Source organism: Candoia aspera, chromosome 9, assembly GCF_035149785.1.
Source record: "Candoia aspera isolate rCanAsp1 chromosome 9, rCanAsp1.hap2, whole genome shotgun sequence".
NCBI classification, from domain to species: domain Eukaryota; kingdom Metazoa; phylum Chordata; class Lepidosauria; order Squamata; family Boidae; genus Candoia; species Candoia aspera.
Window position 1 is genome coordinate 26,509,233 of NC_086161.1, and position 15,364 is coordinate 26,524,596.

Genomic DNA, 15,364 nt, shown 5'->3' on the forward strand with positions numbered 1-15,364 from the left:
ACCACAGTTCAAAAGCATCGATCTTCCTTCTCTCAGACTTCCTTATGGTCCAGCTCTCGCAGCCATATGTTACTACAGGGAACACCATTGCTTTAACTATGTGGACCTTTGTTGTCAGTATGATGTCTCTGCTCTTAACTATTTTATCGAGATTTGTCATTGCTCTTCTTCCAAGGATTAAGCGTCTTCTGATTTCCTGACTGCAGTCAGCATCTGCAGTAATCTTTGCACCTAGGAATACAAAGTCTTTCACTGCTTCTACATTTTCTCCCTCTATTTGCCAGTTATCAATCAAGCTGGTTGCCATAATCTTGGTTTTTTTGAGGTTTAGCTGCAAGCCAGCTTTTGCACTTTCTTCTTTCACCTTCATCATAAGGCTCCTCAGTTCCTCTTCACTTTCAGCCATCAAAGTGGTATCATCTGCATATCTGAGATTGTTAATGTTTTTTCCAGAGATTTTAACTCCAGCCTTGGATTCCTCAAGGCCAGCTTGTCGCATGATGTGTTCTGCATACAAGTTGAATAGGTAGGGTGAGAGTATACAGCCCTGCCGTACTCCTTTCCCAATCTTAAACCAGTCCGTTGTTCCATGGTCTGTTCTTACTGTTGCTACTTGGTCGTTATACAGATTCTTCAGGAGGCATACAAGATGACTTGGTATCCCCATACCACTAAGAACTTGCCACAATTTGTTATGGTCCACACAGTCAAAGGCTTTAGAATAGTCAATAAAACAGAAATAGATGTTTTTCTGAAACTCCCTGGCTTTTTCCATTATCCAGTGGATATTGGCAATTTGGTCTCTAGTTCCTCTGCCTTTTCTAAACCCAGCTTGTACATCTGGCAATTCTCGCTCCATGAACTGCTGAAGTCTACCTTGCAGGATCTTGAGCATTACCTTACTGGCATGTGAAATGAGTGCCACTGTTTGATAGTTTGAACATTCTTTAGTGTTTCCCTTTTTTGGTATGGGGATATAAGTTGATTTTTTCCAGTCTGATGGCCATTCTTGTGTTTTCCAAATTTGCTGGCATATAGCATGCATTACCTTGACAGCATCATCTTGCAAGATTTTGAACAGTTCAGCTGGGATGCCGTCGTCTCCTGTTGCCTTGTTATTAGCAATGCTTCTTAAGGCCCACTCAACCTCACTCTTCAGGATGTCTGGCTCTAGCTCACCGACCACACTGTCAAAGCTATCCCTGATATTGTTATCCTTCCTATACAGGTTTTCTGTATATTCTTGCCACCTTTTCTTGATCTCTTCTTCTTCTGTTAGGTCCTTGCCATCTTTGTTTTTGATCATACCCATTTTTGCCTGGAATTTACCTCCAATGTTTTGCATAACTAATTTGATAAAGGTTGTTTTATTGGGTCTAGGGAGTGAGTAGGTGGTATAAAAATTCCTTAGAATAATAAATGATAGATGTCCAGTAAATACAAATTAACATAGTATCTAGTGTGAAATATGAACCACATTAGATCTTCCTAATATATAAGTGAAGTGACGCAGCAGCACCAGACCCTTTTAGAGTGGCGAGTGGCTCTCTCGATCACCTGCAGCTTAAAATAAGCCTATTTTAAGCACCCAGATGCTCAAGGGGATCCACACGCATCGGGAGACTGTATGGTGGAGTTGTTACGGTAGAGGACTTGGTGCTACTTGTGCCAGAGATCACCCGACTGGTGGAAGATTGACTCAAGAGAAGTCAGTGACTTTCCAAAGTTGGTCATTAGTTCTGGATTTATGCCTTGCCCTCCGAGCGTAGATCCTGTCCTTGGAAACAGCTGTCCTCTGAGGACAGAGTGGACTCTCCTGACTCCGCTTTTAACAACTGGCTCACTCCAAGAAAGGCAAGCAGATTTGGCCTTGTCAGTTGGCAGCAAGGGGCAGCCCTATCCTCTGAACTCAAAGGGCACAGCTGCTGCCTGCCGGATGGATGCAGTCAAGCTAACCTGGCGCGACAACCCTGGCCCCAGATGGGGCAGGGATGGGATCCCAATTCAGACATCTAAGTCAGGCTTAGAGGGGGCAGTCGAACCCCTCACGAGTCCCTCAGCAGGTTGCGCGCTTGGTTGTGATCATGGCTTCCGATTTCCATATGGGCTAGGACTTGGGTGCCCTGCCAGGTGGCAACACTAGGCTGACCTCGAAAACTAAGCACAAGAGGGACTAAATTCCACAGCAATGAACTGAAAAAACATCCCAGGAATAGGGCAGTTTACATACTGTGGCAAAAAAAAAAAAAAATCACATGAACATGTCCATTCAATACCAGGAGTCGTGCCTGAGACAAAAAAGCCTTTAGCTTTGTGACCGTGTTAACAGAGGTGTTTTCTGAGTGGATGGGGTGGGGTGAGAAATCCAGATGGAGAGCCGTGCAGTGGGAGCCATCAGCCAGGTGGGGAAAGTGAAGGGTTTAAGCTGTTGGATTTGTGTGGAGGGAAGAGGAAAAAAGTAACAATGCAATTACGTTGTGGAAATAGATTCTTCAGGCTTATTTTCCACTCCTTCATGGAGATGTGGAGTCCAATGAAGTGCCCAGCACCACAAGACTGGAGCACTGCATGTGCTGCTGATCTTTCGCCCTGGACCAGGGTTTCTCAACCAGGGGCACCCTGTGGCACCCTAGGGTTCTGCGAGAGGTCCCTAAGGTTTCCCTGGGAGATCACAATTTATTTAAAAAATTATTTCAAATTCAGGCAACTTCACATTAAAGAGGTAAGTTTTATTCTTTAGTTCAAGAACACTGTTAATGCACATGTAACAAATAGAATAATTTTGTAACTTGTGGCCTACATTTGAGCCTGAAGGTGCAAGGGTTCCCTGAGGCCTGAAAAATATTTCAAGGGCTCCTCCAGGGTCACAGGTTGAGAAAGGTTGCGGTCTGGACTATTGCATTAGCTCAGATGTGCTTAACCTCAGGAAAGAGCTGGATCGGATGTCCTCAGACCATTAACTTGGCTGTAGAAATGATTTACTTTTGAGTACATCTTTCCCTCTGATATGCGTAAATACCTGGCACTATATACAGCTGGGAGCCAGTATTAATTCAGCCAATAAAAAAAGCTCAAGGTGCCTGGCAGCCAAACGGACGCTGTGTGAGGAGGCAGAACAGCCTTTTGCCTCCGAGTTTGGACTGATCCTGGCCAGGGCGAAGCCAGGGCTCGTGCACAGCCACCCCACCCCGACACTCCGGAAGAGGCACCACCTGGAGCTTCTCTTACTTGGTTCTCCCAGAGCTGGAGTGGAAGAGAGGGATAGCAGGAGGAGTCACAGCATCCTGCTGCTCCACTCCCAACTCATCTGGCTGCTGGCTGAGGGGGCAATTTCAGACAGCGGAGTCTGAAAGGAAAAAGGGAGAACGAGCACCAGGCCCAAATGAAAGGTGTATCAGAGGAAAAGAAGAATGGAGCCAGGGAGCTGGAAGGGGCCGCGGGGATTCTCTAGTTCAGTCCGTGACGTGCCAGGAAAGCAATTAAACCACCTTCAAGAGACGGCTGTTTAGTGGCTTCTCACAAAGCTCCAGATGGAGAACCCATAATTTCCATAGGTGGACTATTCCCCTTTTGTACAGATCTTACAAAGGATGCTTTTCTTTAATTAAAGGACATCTAGATACAGTAGCTGCAACTTAAATCCGTTGTTTTGTTGTCTTAATTCTGTGACAGTAAAACCATCTTCCTTATACATCCTTTTATGTACCTGAGCACTGATGTCTCTCCCTTGTGTCTTCTCTTCTCCAGACTGAACATCCCTGGTTCTTCCAGACTAGCCTTGCTCAACCTTTGACTCTGGAGGAATCCTTGAAATATTTTTCAGGCCTCAGGGGAACCCTGCACATTCAGATTCAAATGTAGACCAGGAGTTACAAAATTATTATATTCGTTTCCTTTGTAGGCCTGTGTATATGCATTAACAGGGTTCTTAAACTAAAAATAAAGAATAAAACTTAACTTACCTCTTTAATATGAAGTTGTCCAAATTTGAAATAATTTTTAAAATAAGCCGTGATCTCCCAGGAACCTCTAGTGATCTCTTGCAGAAGCCTAGGGTGCCATGGAACCCCGGTTGAGGAAACCTGTTCAGACTCTCCTCATGGGACAGGTCCTCAGGTCCCTGTATCATCTGTTGGTCTTCTGAACCTGTTCTGACTTGCCAATATCCTGGAAATGTGGTACCTGGACTGTATGCAGGACTCCACATGTGCCTTCCCCTGTGCAGAGTACTGTGGAGGGGGGGAGCTGACATATTTTGATACGGTGCTCCCTCAGCTGCAGCCAAGAACTGCATTAAGAAGCTTCAAGCAGCCACCTCACCACTGACTCATGTTCAGTTTGTTGTCAATGACAACACCCAAGTCCTTCTCAGATGTAGTGTTTCAAAGCCATGAATTCCCATCTTATACATATGCCATGTTTTCCCTCCCTAAGTGTAATACTTTACATTTCTCCCTGTCCAGATCAGATTGTAAATTACTTGTCATCCTGGGTATTGAATAAATCTGTTAATTTTGTATAATATGTAAATCTGATAAGCAGTTCATCAATTTCATTATCCAAGTCATTCTTAAAAAGTGTTGAATAATGCTGGCCTCAAGACAGATTCCCATGAGATCCCATTCTTATGAGATCCAACTCAATGTAGAGCCATTAATGCTGACTCTCTAAGTGTGGCAAACCAGTTGTAGACCTACCTCATTGTAGTGCCATCTAAACTGTGCTAACAGAATGTCACGTGGAACTGTCACAAGCTTTTAAAAATCAAGATAAATTATTTGCACAGCATTCCCTTTGTCCACAAAAGTAGTTTTCTTGTCCTATTTCTGACAAATCCATGCTGATTCTTAACAATCACAGCATTGTCTTTCAAGATGCATGGACGTGCCCTGCTTTATTAGCGTTTTAACATCTTTCCAGGTAGTGATGTTGGGCTGACCAGCGGATAATTACCGGGATCCTCTTTTTTCCTATCTTGAAGAGGTGGGACATGTTTACTCTTCTCCAATCCTCTGGCTTTCCAGTTCTCCAGGGCTCCTCAGAGATAATTGAGAGAGGTCCTGACAGTTCTTAGCCAGTTCAGTCTTCTAGGACACATTTAATATGGTCCTGGGGACTTGAAGGCATTCAAATGGACTAGAAGATCCTTTACCAGATCCTGCACCATCCCCTGCTGTGTTAATTTTCAATCTATGCTACTCAAATTGCCATTTCCTTTAAAAAACAAAGATGGAGGCAAAAGAGGAGTTGAGTTCCTCTGCTTTCTTTCCATCATGTGTTAAGATTTTTTTGTTTGGAGTAAGCGGTGAGCTCACTGCCTCTTCCTATTGACGTATTCTATCTGAAGAAACCCTTCTAGCTGGATTATGCCTCTCATCTGTCTTGCTCATTCTCTGTCTCTGCCTTTCTGACCTCATCCCCACATTTCTGAGCTGCAGCTCTGTACGCCTTCCTTCCATTTGCAATAGACGTTCTTCTTTACTTTCTTTCCAACAAACATCTTTTTTTAGTTTCAGTTTCTTTGTGAGTCTCAGCTTTCTCTCACACTTTGGGGTCTTTTGGGCAGGTAAGGGGATTTCTGACAACCAGCCCAACACCTGCTGGGAGAGAGAGGGGCCAGCGGCAGGTTGCCTGTTCGAGAGGGGCTCTCGCTCAGGTGTGCGAGGCGGGTCTGGGGTCTCACGAGGGGAGGAGAGTTACCAGCAGTGAGCAGAGGGAGGTGTGATGGGCACAGGGCCAGCCAGCCATTCGGGGGGGAGGGGCTGGTCGTTTGGTGCCGGCTCCCTTTTTCAGTTCAATGGCCTCTCCCCCCCGAAGGTCTTGGATGTCTCAGTAGGTTGCTTCACATCCACATTAATCTGATGAGTGAAGTCACTGGTCAATTTGCTGCCTAGTTGTGGACCTGCCCCCCGGGCTGGACAACCAACACTGTTAATTTTCTTGTCCGTTGCCTGGGGGAAATTAGGCACAAATAAGTTGAAACTGAATCCTAGCAAGATGGTTTGTTTAGTAATTTAATTGATTTTTATCCCATCTTTAATTTTGGTCACCTTAAAGCTGCATAAGTACCGAATGCCCCACTTCCGATTTTTCCCACAACAACAATCCTAGGAGGTGGTTTGGGATGAGGCACCCAGCCGGCTCTCATGCCTAAGGGAGGATGAGAATTCATGGCCTCCTGATTTTTGCCATTCGTTCAGGGGCTGTCAGGCATGGGACGTTTAGTGGCTCTGGACAGGGCTTCGCTCTTCTGAAGGTGCACATCTTGGCGATTTTTCTGGATTCACACCTCCTACTTCATCTGGTGGAGGCTGTGGCCAATGAGCCTTTGCCCAGCTGTGACAGATGAACATCAGTGTGTTTGTTTATGAAATTTATAGACTGCTCCACTCTTATTACAACTCTGGAGGGTTTACAAAAAAGAAGCAAGAAGAAGACAGCTATACACATTGCCTAAAAAAGGAAAAGGTCTGGAAAAAAGCAACAGATGTAATAGACCAAACATCTATTAAAGGGGTTCATTCCCCAGTCGAGCCCCAGGCTGGTTGTAAGGGCCTGTTTAAATAAGGTCACCATGGGAATCGTACTTCTCTCAAGGGGAATGCTGTTCCAGAGGGCAAGCACCATGACGGAGAAGGCCCACTTCTTGGGCTCCATCAGGTGACACTGTCTAACTGATGGGACCTGGAACATGCTGCGGCGGAACGTGAGGATGACCTTGGAAGATGGGGGGAAGAGATGCCACCTGGGGAACAATCAGATGAAAGAGAAAGGAGCCCACAGCAGGGTAACAGCTACAGAAAGAAACGTAGGAAGGAACCTGCCATAATTACTCAGGCGGGAGGGCAGGAGGTTTGTACTTTCAGACTTGCAAGGTTGTTATTTAAATTCATAAATGCATGGGGGCCTCTTTAGGGCACTAACCACCCCAGGATTGATTACCCCCCTCCCGCCCCACGCGAGATGGCAGAGCCAGGTCATCACCCCCTTCCGGAAGGCCGGGAGAGTGGGGGCCCGCCTCACCTCTGGGGGAAGAGTGTTCCACAGGGCGGGGGCCACGGCAGAGAAGGCCCTCCTCCTGGACCCTGCCAATCGGCAATCTCTCATGGACGGGGTGATTACAGGCAATGGGTGGAGCCAAGATGATGACAAGGCAGCAACTGGTGTAAAGAGCTCCTCCAAAGATTACTTTTTTATTATTTATTATCTTCTACATTTACCCTCTAATGTGACAGCCTGGTGCTGTTTTATCGGAACCCTCAACATAGAGACAGAGTGGAGGAAAACTCTGGGACACTCTTAATCATCATGGGAAAAAGAAAGAAGAGACGCCGCACACATTCCGCAACGCAAGCTGCTCCCAAGCCCACGAAACCGCTGAAAGTCGACGGCTACCTAACAAGCAGGCAGCCATCTCCTGTGAGTAACCTAATCCCCTCCAATCTCCCGATGGACACGATGCACTAGAGTGGGACTTACAAGTAGAGATTGAAAGCCAACAACTCACAGATTTCTCCTCCTCTATGGAAGAGGACGCACCCTCCCCACTTGAACAGACTGCTGCTATCTGTTCAGCAGCTGCACAGCTTTTGTGGGATGGGAGTGAGAACACAAACCTGATAAACTTAAAGAACGAAAATATAACTGACTTTTTAACCAGACAAAGCCTGCTGACAGCACAAACTGTGCTTTCCATCTTCGAGCTGCTGACGACGGTTAAAAACAAGGTGCACTCTTTGAAAGAGGCCTTTATGAAGTTTAATGAAAATCAAACAAATGACAACATTGCTGAAGCACAGATTTCCCTTACGAAGTGTGCCATAAAGACAGTCAGCAGGGAAGTCACAGGTAACCTTTCCCCCATCTTAAGAAAGAGAAAGACAGCTAGCAATCAGAGAGAGCTGATTACACAGGGGGAGAAGGGCGAGAAGCAAGTGCCTATTGGCCATGCAAATAAGGGAGACAGACACTTAAAGCGTAAATATTACTTACAGCCTAACCAAATTACCCTACAAATATTAAACAACAGTGTAAACAGAGGACGATGGGGATCCAAAAGAGCAATTATCTTTAAGCCAGTTACTACGATGCGAAACGCAGCTGGTTGATTTGGAAAAAGCTGAATGGCTCCCATTCAGCAGAGGCTGCGAGTGAATTTTACTTACATTCAGGCAGCCCATAATCTCTAGCGTGCTGTTTAAAATGAAGCCCTTTCTGCACCTCTTTTCAATAGTCCCAATATGTGTGTTTTGTTCAGAGGAACTCAACCCACTCCTAAGCCAACTGGACCTAGAGAGCACTGTCACCTTAAAGAACAAAAGTGACAACTCGACTTCAGATAATCTCAAAGACACCTCACCAGTTCGGCCCCTGAGAGAAGACGGCCCAGGCAAACACTCTGCACTGCCTACAGCAAGACAGCGCACAGACGATCTTCTGGAGGGAAATCTGATTAACTCCTTTAGTGCCTTGCCAGACTTGGAACAAGCTGACATTATAAAAAGACTGGATGATCTGAGAGATACTCTGGTGGCAACACGTAAAGCAGCCAAACCACTAATTGATCTAGTTTTGCCAACCACCCAAGGCAATTGTAATAACTTTGAGAAAGATCTTGTCGGCACTTGTGCCCCTTCCCTTACCAGGTAGAACTCAGACATGCAGATCATCAATGCAGAGGCTCCTGGAGCAGATCCAAATCCCTCACACCAGGAATTTGAGACAGATAACTGCAGTCTAGCTCACTCAAAAACCGGCACCTCTTCCAGCTCTCCAGGCAAACCTCTGCCTCAGGAACCAGAGGAAATTATGATAAAGGCAGCCTCTGTGGTAGGAAGAAGACCACCGCCCAGGACTGAGACAACCCCTCTGGCCACTGACACAGATATGAAACAACAACCTGTTGATGCTTACCACCCTAGGTGTAAGCCACCACACAACTCACCTGAACCCACACAGCAGCAAGAGAGCGGTAAAGGCAGGCCAAATTTCAACCAGTGTGTCTTCCTAGATACTGAAGGAATGCTGGATCTTATCTTACCTGCAGAATGACTGCATGAGCCACACCATCTCAGCACAATGCCAGTCATCCCTCCTGACAATAAACAAGGAAGTTCTATTTGGCTATTGACATGGAATATAGCCAGATGGAAGAATAGAATGTCAGATGGAGATCTGTTGGACTTCCTCTCCAAGTTCAACATTATAGCACTCCAAGAGACATGGCTAACCACCAGTGATGAGGAAGCTCACTTAACAGGCTTCAGATCCTGGTCTACACCAGCACGCAAATTTAATTCAAAAGGGCGGGCCTCAGGGGGATTATGCGTACTTGCTAAGGCAGAGCTGGGCTGGCAAGAGCAGCAATTGGTCCCCTTCTATCTCCTAGCTATCCAATTCAAATACAAATCATCTGAAGTTGTGCTGCTAAATGCATACATACCACCATACTCCTCCCCCTGTTTCTCTTCTGACATTTGGGTGCAATTAGAAAAGACAGTCATAAACATAAAACATCCCAAAGCCACTGTGATCCTACTGGGAGACTTCAATGCTAGGGTGGGGGCTTCTTTGTATCATTACGTGCACTTGGGCATCATACCTGAGAGCTACTTAACAAACGACCCACCCTGGCACTCCAGAGACTCTAAAAGGAACATGGCTGGCTCCAAACTGATCTCTCTGACAGTTTCATGCAACCTTCACATCCTAGGAGGCAAAGGCAGCTGCTTCACATATCCCTTTCCCTTCCATGCTGGGAATGCTAGCAGTGTCTTGGATTATATATGTGTCTCAACAGACAAAACGAACATATTCTCAGACATTCAAGTTCACGTGAGGGAGGACAGCGATCATCAACCGATTGCAGTTAAATTCTACAGCAATTCTGATTTACAATTGTCAACAACACATGACAAGAGGATACTTGCTAACCTTGAAGTGAGGCAAGACAGGAGGCTTAAATGGTCTAAGGTGGATACTAAGACAATTTCCAATTTTATGATATCCGAGAGGACCCAGTCTTGGGTGAAAATGGTTGTTACATCTACTCAAGACCAAAATAGAATCTTCACTGGATATGCCAATTTGTGTAGTACATTAAGAAACTTCTTAATAGACAAATTGCCGGTTAGGAACTGACAACCCATAAGATCTAATTGGTTCGACCTCGATTGTTCTTGCTCAAGAAAGACCCTAAGAGCAGCTACGCGTTTGGTTCAAAGAAACCCAACACCAAATAACCACGCCAAGATGTTAAAGCTGAGATGCAATTATAAGAAACTAACAGCCACTAAGAAGGCTCAATATACAGCTCAAGTTTGGTCTGAGCTAGAAGAGTCAGCAAAAGGGTCTAACCCAGTCATATTTTGGAATATCATATCTGGCATGTTGAAGGAGCGTAAGCTCCTACTTGATATCCCCATTTCAGCTTCAGTCTGGGAGGATTTCTACACTACCCTATTTGCCAGCTCCAAGCAGGACTATCCAGAGATGATGACTACTGAGCCTCTGACCCTTGATAATCTTCCTCCTTGGCTACAAGTGACAGCAACAGAAATTAAGCACATCATTCAATCACTGAAACCCAATAAGGCACCTGGCAAAGACTTCCTACCACCAGAACTTTTCAGGACACACACTGACTGGTGGGCCCCACTACTGGCAGGACTCTTTACATACATAGACAACACCGGCCATATTCCAGCAGGATGGGAACTTCCCATCATAGTTCCCATACACAAAAAAGGAGACAAGGAAGACCCTAAAAATTACAGACCCATAAGCCTTACTGATGTAACTGCTAAGATGTGTGCAAAACACCTCCTGAGAAAAACAGAGGACTGGGCAATCAAGAAAGATATACTAGTGGAAGAACAGGCCGGGTTTAGACATGGGCACTCCACAGTAGACAATTGCTTCGTTTTACACCATCTTATCACTAAATCTACAACTGATGGAAGGCACCTGTTTACATCTTTTATTGATCTCAGCGCAGCATTTGACTCCATAAATAGAGATATCTTATGGAAAAAGCTGGCCAGGTTAAATATGGAACCTAGACTTTTATATTTGATAAAGGCCCTCTACACAAATACACGCCTGAAAGTCCTTACTGGAGTCAGTGGCTCTCTTACACAGCGCATACCCACCCACAAAGGTGTCAGACAAGGATGTATCTTGGCCCCGATGTTGTTTAATCTCTATGTTAATGACATCCCAGGATTCCTCTGTTCTACGGATGTCCACATGCCAAAGATCCTCAACAGATATATCAATATCCTCTTGTATGCAGGTGACATGGTTTTGATGGCACATTTCCAAGTAGGCCTGAGAAGATTGATGGGGAAATTTGGTGCTTACTGCACTGCAAGCTTTTTGAACATTAACAAGTCCAAATCCAAAGTGGTGGCTTTTGGGAAAAGACAGGCCAAATACAATTGGCACTTGGATGGGGAGCCTATAAAACAAATAGATTCTTTCTCCTATTTAGGGGTGGTTTTTACAGACACAGGGCCTTGGGCTAATCATTACAAGCAAAGTTCTGCAAAGGCCACAGCAAGTTCTAAAACACTAATTAAACTACTTAGTTACAACCATCCTTGCTCTCTGCTCTCCATTCTGAAGGTCCATAAGGCAAAAGTACCCGTGCTAACATATGATGCCGAACTCTGAGGCCTATCAAAGGCCTCCTTACTTGAACAAAATCAAGCACACTTTTTAAGAACTATTCTGGGGACCGACAGGAATACACCTGCAGCAGCAGTAAGAGCTGCAACAGGCACCCATTCCATTTACAGTCTATCAGTAACCAAAGTCTTCAACTACTGGTAGAGGATTCTCCCAATGGAACATGATAGACTACCAAAAATGTGCCTTGAAGAACAGATGGGCACACCTCAACCCTCCACATGGATCAATCAACTCCTCCAAACTATCGCATTCCTCGGCTTTTCATCACAATACTTACTTTCAGCCGGAGACCAGGCCAAGGCAATATTCAGACAAAGAGTCTTGGATGTTAATGCCCAAACAGACATTGAGTCACTTGCACACAATAGGTCATCGAAATGGCTGGCCAAGAATAAACTGTCCTTTCAAATGGAAAAATATCTGACGATGGGTCTGACGCAATACCATAGGATAGCTCTTACTAGAGCAAGGTTTGAGCAGCTAGATTCTATGGTCAAATACGGACGATTCCACCAAGTGCCTTACCTTGAGAGGACATGTGTTTGTGCAGCACCCGAAGTAGAAGACACTGCACATGTCCCATTTAACTGCCAACTATGTGCCCTGGCAAGGGCTCGGTACCTTCAGACACTAATTGACAGAACCACATACTGGGATCGTAACAAAAGACTATGTTACTTCCTCCAGGGCACAAATACGTATGTGGTCAATAGGACTGTTAAGTTTATAGCTATGTCCAGCTGAGAACGCAATTTATAGAACGCATTGGGGTGGCATGTAAAGGTGATTAATTCATTTAAATTCACATTGTTTCTGTATTTTATTACTCATTTTATCATATCTTACATTTTTATCTCTCTTTTACCCTACTGTATTTTATCTCACCATGGTATATTTTAGCTAATTTTACGTATTTTAGCTGTTTTATGGTATCATATTTTATATCTTATAGTGGTTGATGCCCAACTTTCTGATATGGTCATTTGACTAATCAATAAAGTTATTCAATTCAATTCATGGATGGGGTCCGTAACATGCCCTCTCTGCCTGATCGGGTGGGATGGGTTGATGCAATGGGGGTGAGGCAGTCCCTCAGGTAGCCTGGACCCATGCCATGGAGGGCCTTAAAGGTTATAACCAACACCTTGATTTGGACCCCGAAACAGACTGATACCCAGTGCAGCTCCCACAACAAAGGTGTTACATGTGCCCACTTGGGGCACCCAAGACTGCCCGCATGGCTGCATACCAGCTGTAGCTTCTGGATACTCTTCAAGGGTAGCCCCATGTACAGCGCACTGCAGTAGTTTATGCGGGAGATGACCAGGGCATGAGTGATTGTTCGGAGAGACGCCTGATCCAGGAAGGGGTGTAGCTGGCGCACCACACGAAGCTATGCAAAGGCCCCCACAGCCACGACTGCCACCTGCTCCTCAAGCAGGAGTCGTGAGTCCAGGAGAACCCCCAGGTTCCGCACCGGATCTGTCTGGGCAACCCCATCCAGATCCAAAGATGTTGAATTCCCAGATACCTGGGAGCCCCCAACCCACAGCCACTCTGTCTTACCAGGGTTCAGCTGAAGCCTGTTGTTCCCCATCCAGACCCCTACAGCCTCCAGGCACTGAGAAAGGGTGGTCACTGCATCACTTACTTCAGCCGAGATGGAGATGTATAATTGAGTATCATCTGCATATTGATGATACCTCATCCCGTGGTGACAGATGTTCTCACCCAGAGGTTTCATGTAGGTGTTGAAAAGGAGCGGAGAGAGCACCAAACCCTGCGGCACCCCACAAAGGAGGGGCTGCAGGCCGGATCTCTTGCTCCCTATCACCCCCATTGGGACCAGCCCTGGAGGAAGGAGGTGAACCAGTTCAAGACCACGCTGCCCACCCCCAACTCCCTGAGCCGTCCCAAAAGGATACCATGGTCAATGGTATCAAAAGCTGCTGAGAGGTCAAGGAGAGTCAGGATGGATAACCAGCTCATCCTGCTGGTTTCAGACCTAGACTCTGCATCAGTGGCATAGAAAGTATCTAATGAAGTTGGCCTGTGCTCTCTTGGTATTGGCAACTCAAGCCACTCACAAGTACCCAAGGTGGTGTTGTGGACAGATCTTTGCTCTGAAACAGGTTTTGATAAACTTGAATTAGGTGTCAAGTATGTTTGAGAGTAAGAAAATGAGATCTCTGAAGATCTCGTTCCCTTACCCCGAAGGGTTGGTTTATTGGACTAAGAACATGGCCCTAACTGTGCTCTGGAACTACTCTCAGCTCCTGCGGCAACACCAAGTCTTACGTGCTGGATTGCTCATTTCCATCCGGTAAATATTCCTCATAATCAGTTAGCATATCTCGAGAGTGGAGCAGAATCAAACCGAACGCTTTCACGCTTTAGGCAAAGGGCCTGTCATAAGTCTTTGGTGGACCACCTTTGCCAAGCCGAGTATGCTATTCCAGTAACTAACTGTCTTCCCGTGGGGCTGTGCCTAGACCACGGAGGCATCATGCAGACCAGGGCAGCTCCGCTGAACTACACAAACCAATCTGGATCCAGCAGCAGTGATGAACGAGAAGATCCTGCTCTCTTCTGCCACCTCTAGATCTACTGTTGAAAAGTGCATGTCATCCCTGGGGGGAAAAAAAGAAGAGAAACTCCCTTGAGCCAAATTTGACTCTTGGTGATTTCACAGAGACGTCCATGCCTTTTTCTCGGCAGTTGTGTGGGCACGGGACCACCGCTGCCTTCTTCAGGATCCCTTTTCAACCCCCAGTCTGACCTGCAGCTCCAAGCTCCAGAAGGTACTGTAGCCACCTTAGGAACATACACATCTGCCCTTATAATTTTCAAAATTCCTCCCTATTGACGGCTTCCAGAAACCATAAAGTTCCAAGCGGACAAGCCTTCTGCAACCATTTGTGCCCAGATGGCAACCAGGCCTTGCGTCTGGGCCATAAAACGAGCGTGGCCACGGCTTCACTTCCGGTTCAGTTCTGGTTCTATTCTTTATTACAGTCCCAGGCCAATAAAACACACAAATACGTAATTTAAAACACAAAACCACCAATATAAAATCTGGCATACAGAACAAAAGAAACCTTGGGACGATCAATAAAGAGGCAAAGGTATCACCGGCAAAGGTATCACCCGCTGGAAACTTGGCAGCGTTTGCTCCGCTTAGGAGAGCGCGAGCCGAGGGTCAGAGGCTGCTTCAGCGAAAGCCTTCCACGGGGAGCGGCGCTCGGCCGGCGGGTCTTGCCGCCCCCCGCGGCCCATCGACTCGGCCCCGCTGGCCGCGGCCAGGCGCGCCGCGGGTGTCCGGGGGCTCCCAGAGAGCCGGGGCAGGGCCGGGCCGGTCCCCCCAGGGATCCCCCGGCGCGCGGAAGGGGCTTTCCCGCGGCAAGCGGGGCGGGCGCCCCCGGCCACGGGCCTGCGGCTCCCCGCCTCGCCGCCGCCCTCCGGCCCGCAGGAGGGCGAGGCGGCCTCGCCCGCGGCGCGGCGCGGCGCGGCGCGGCCCGGCCCGGCCCGGCCCGGCCCGGCCCCGCGCGGCGCCCGCCCTCGCTTCCTCCGCCCCCGGCAGGGCGTTCCTCGGCCGGGCGGCAGCCGCAGACGGGGCGGGGCGCCGCGGGGTCACGTGGGGCGCCGGCTATAAGGCGGGCTCCCGCGGGCGCCA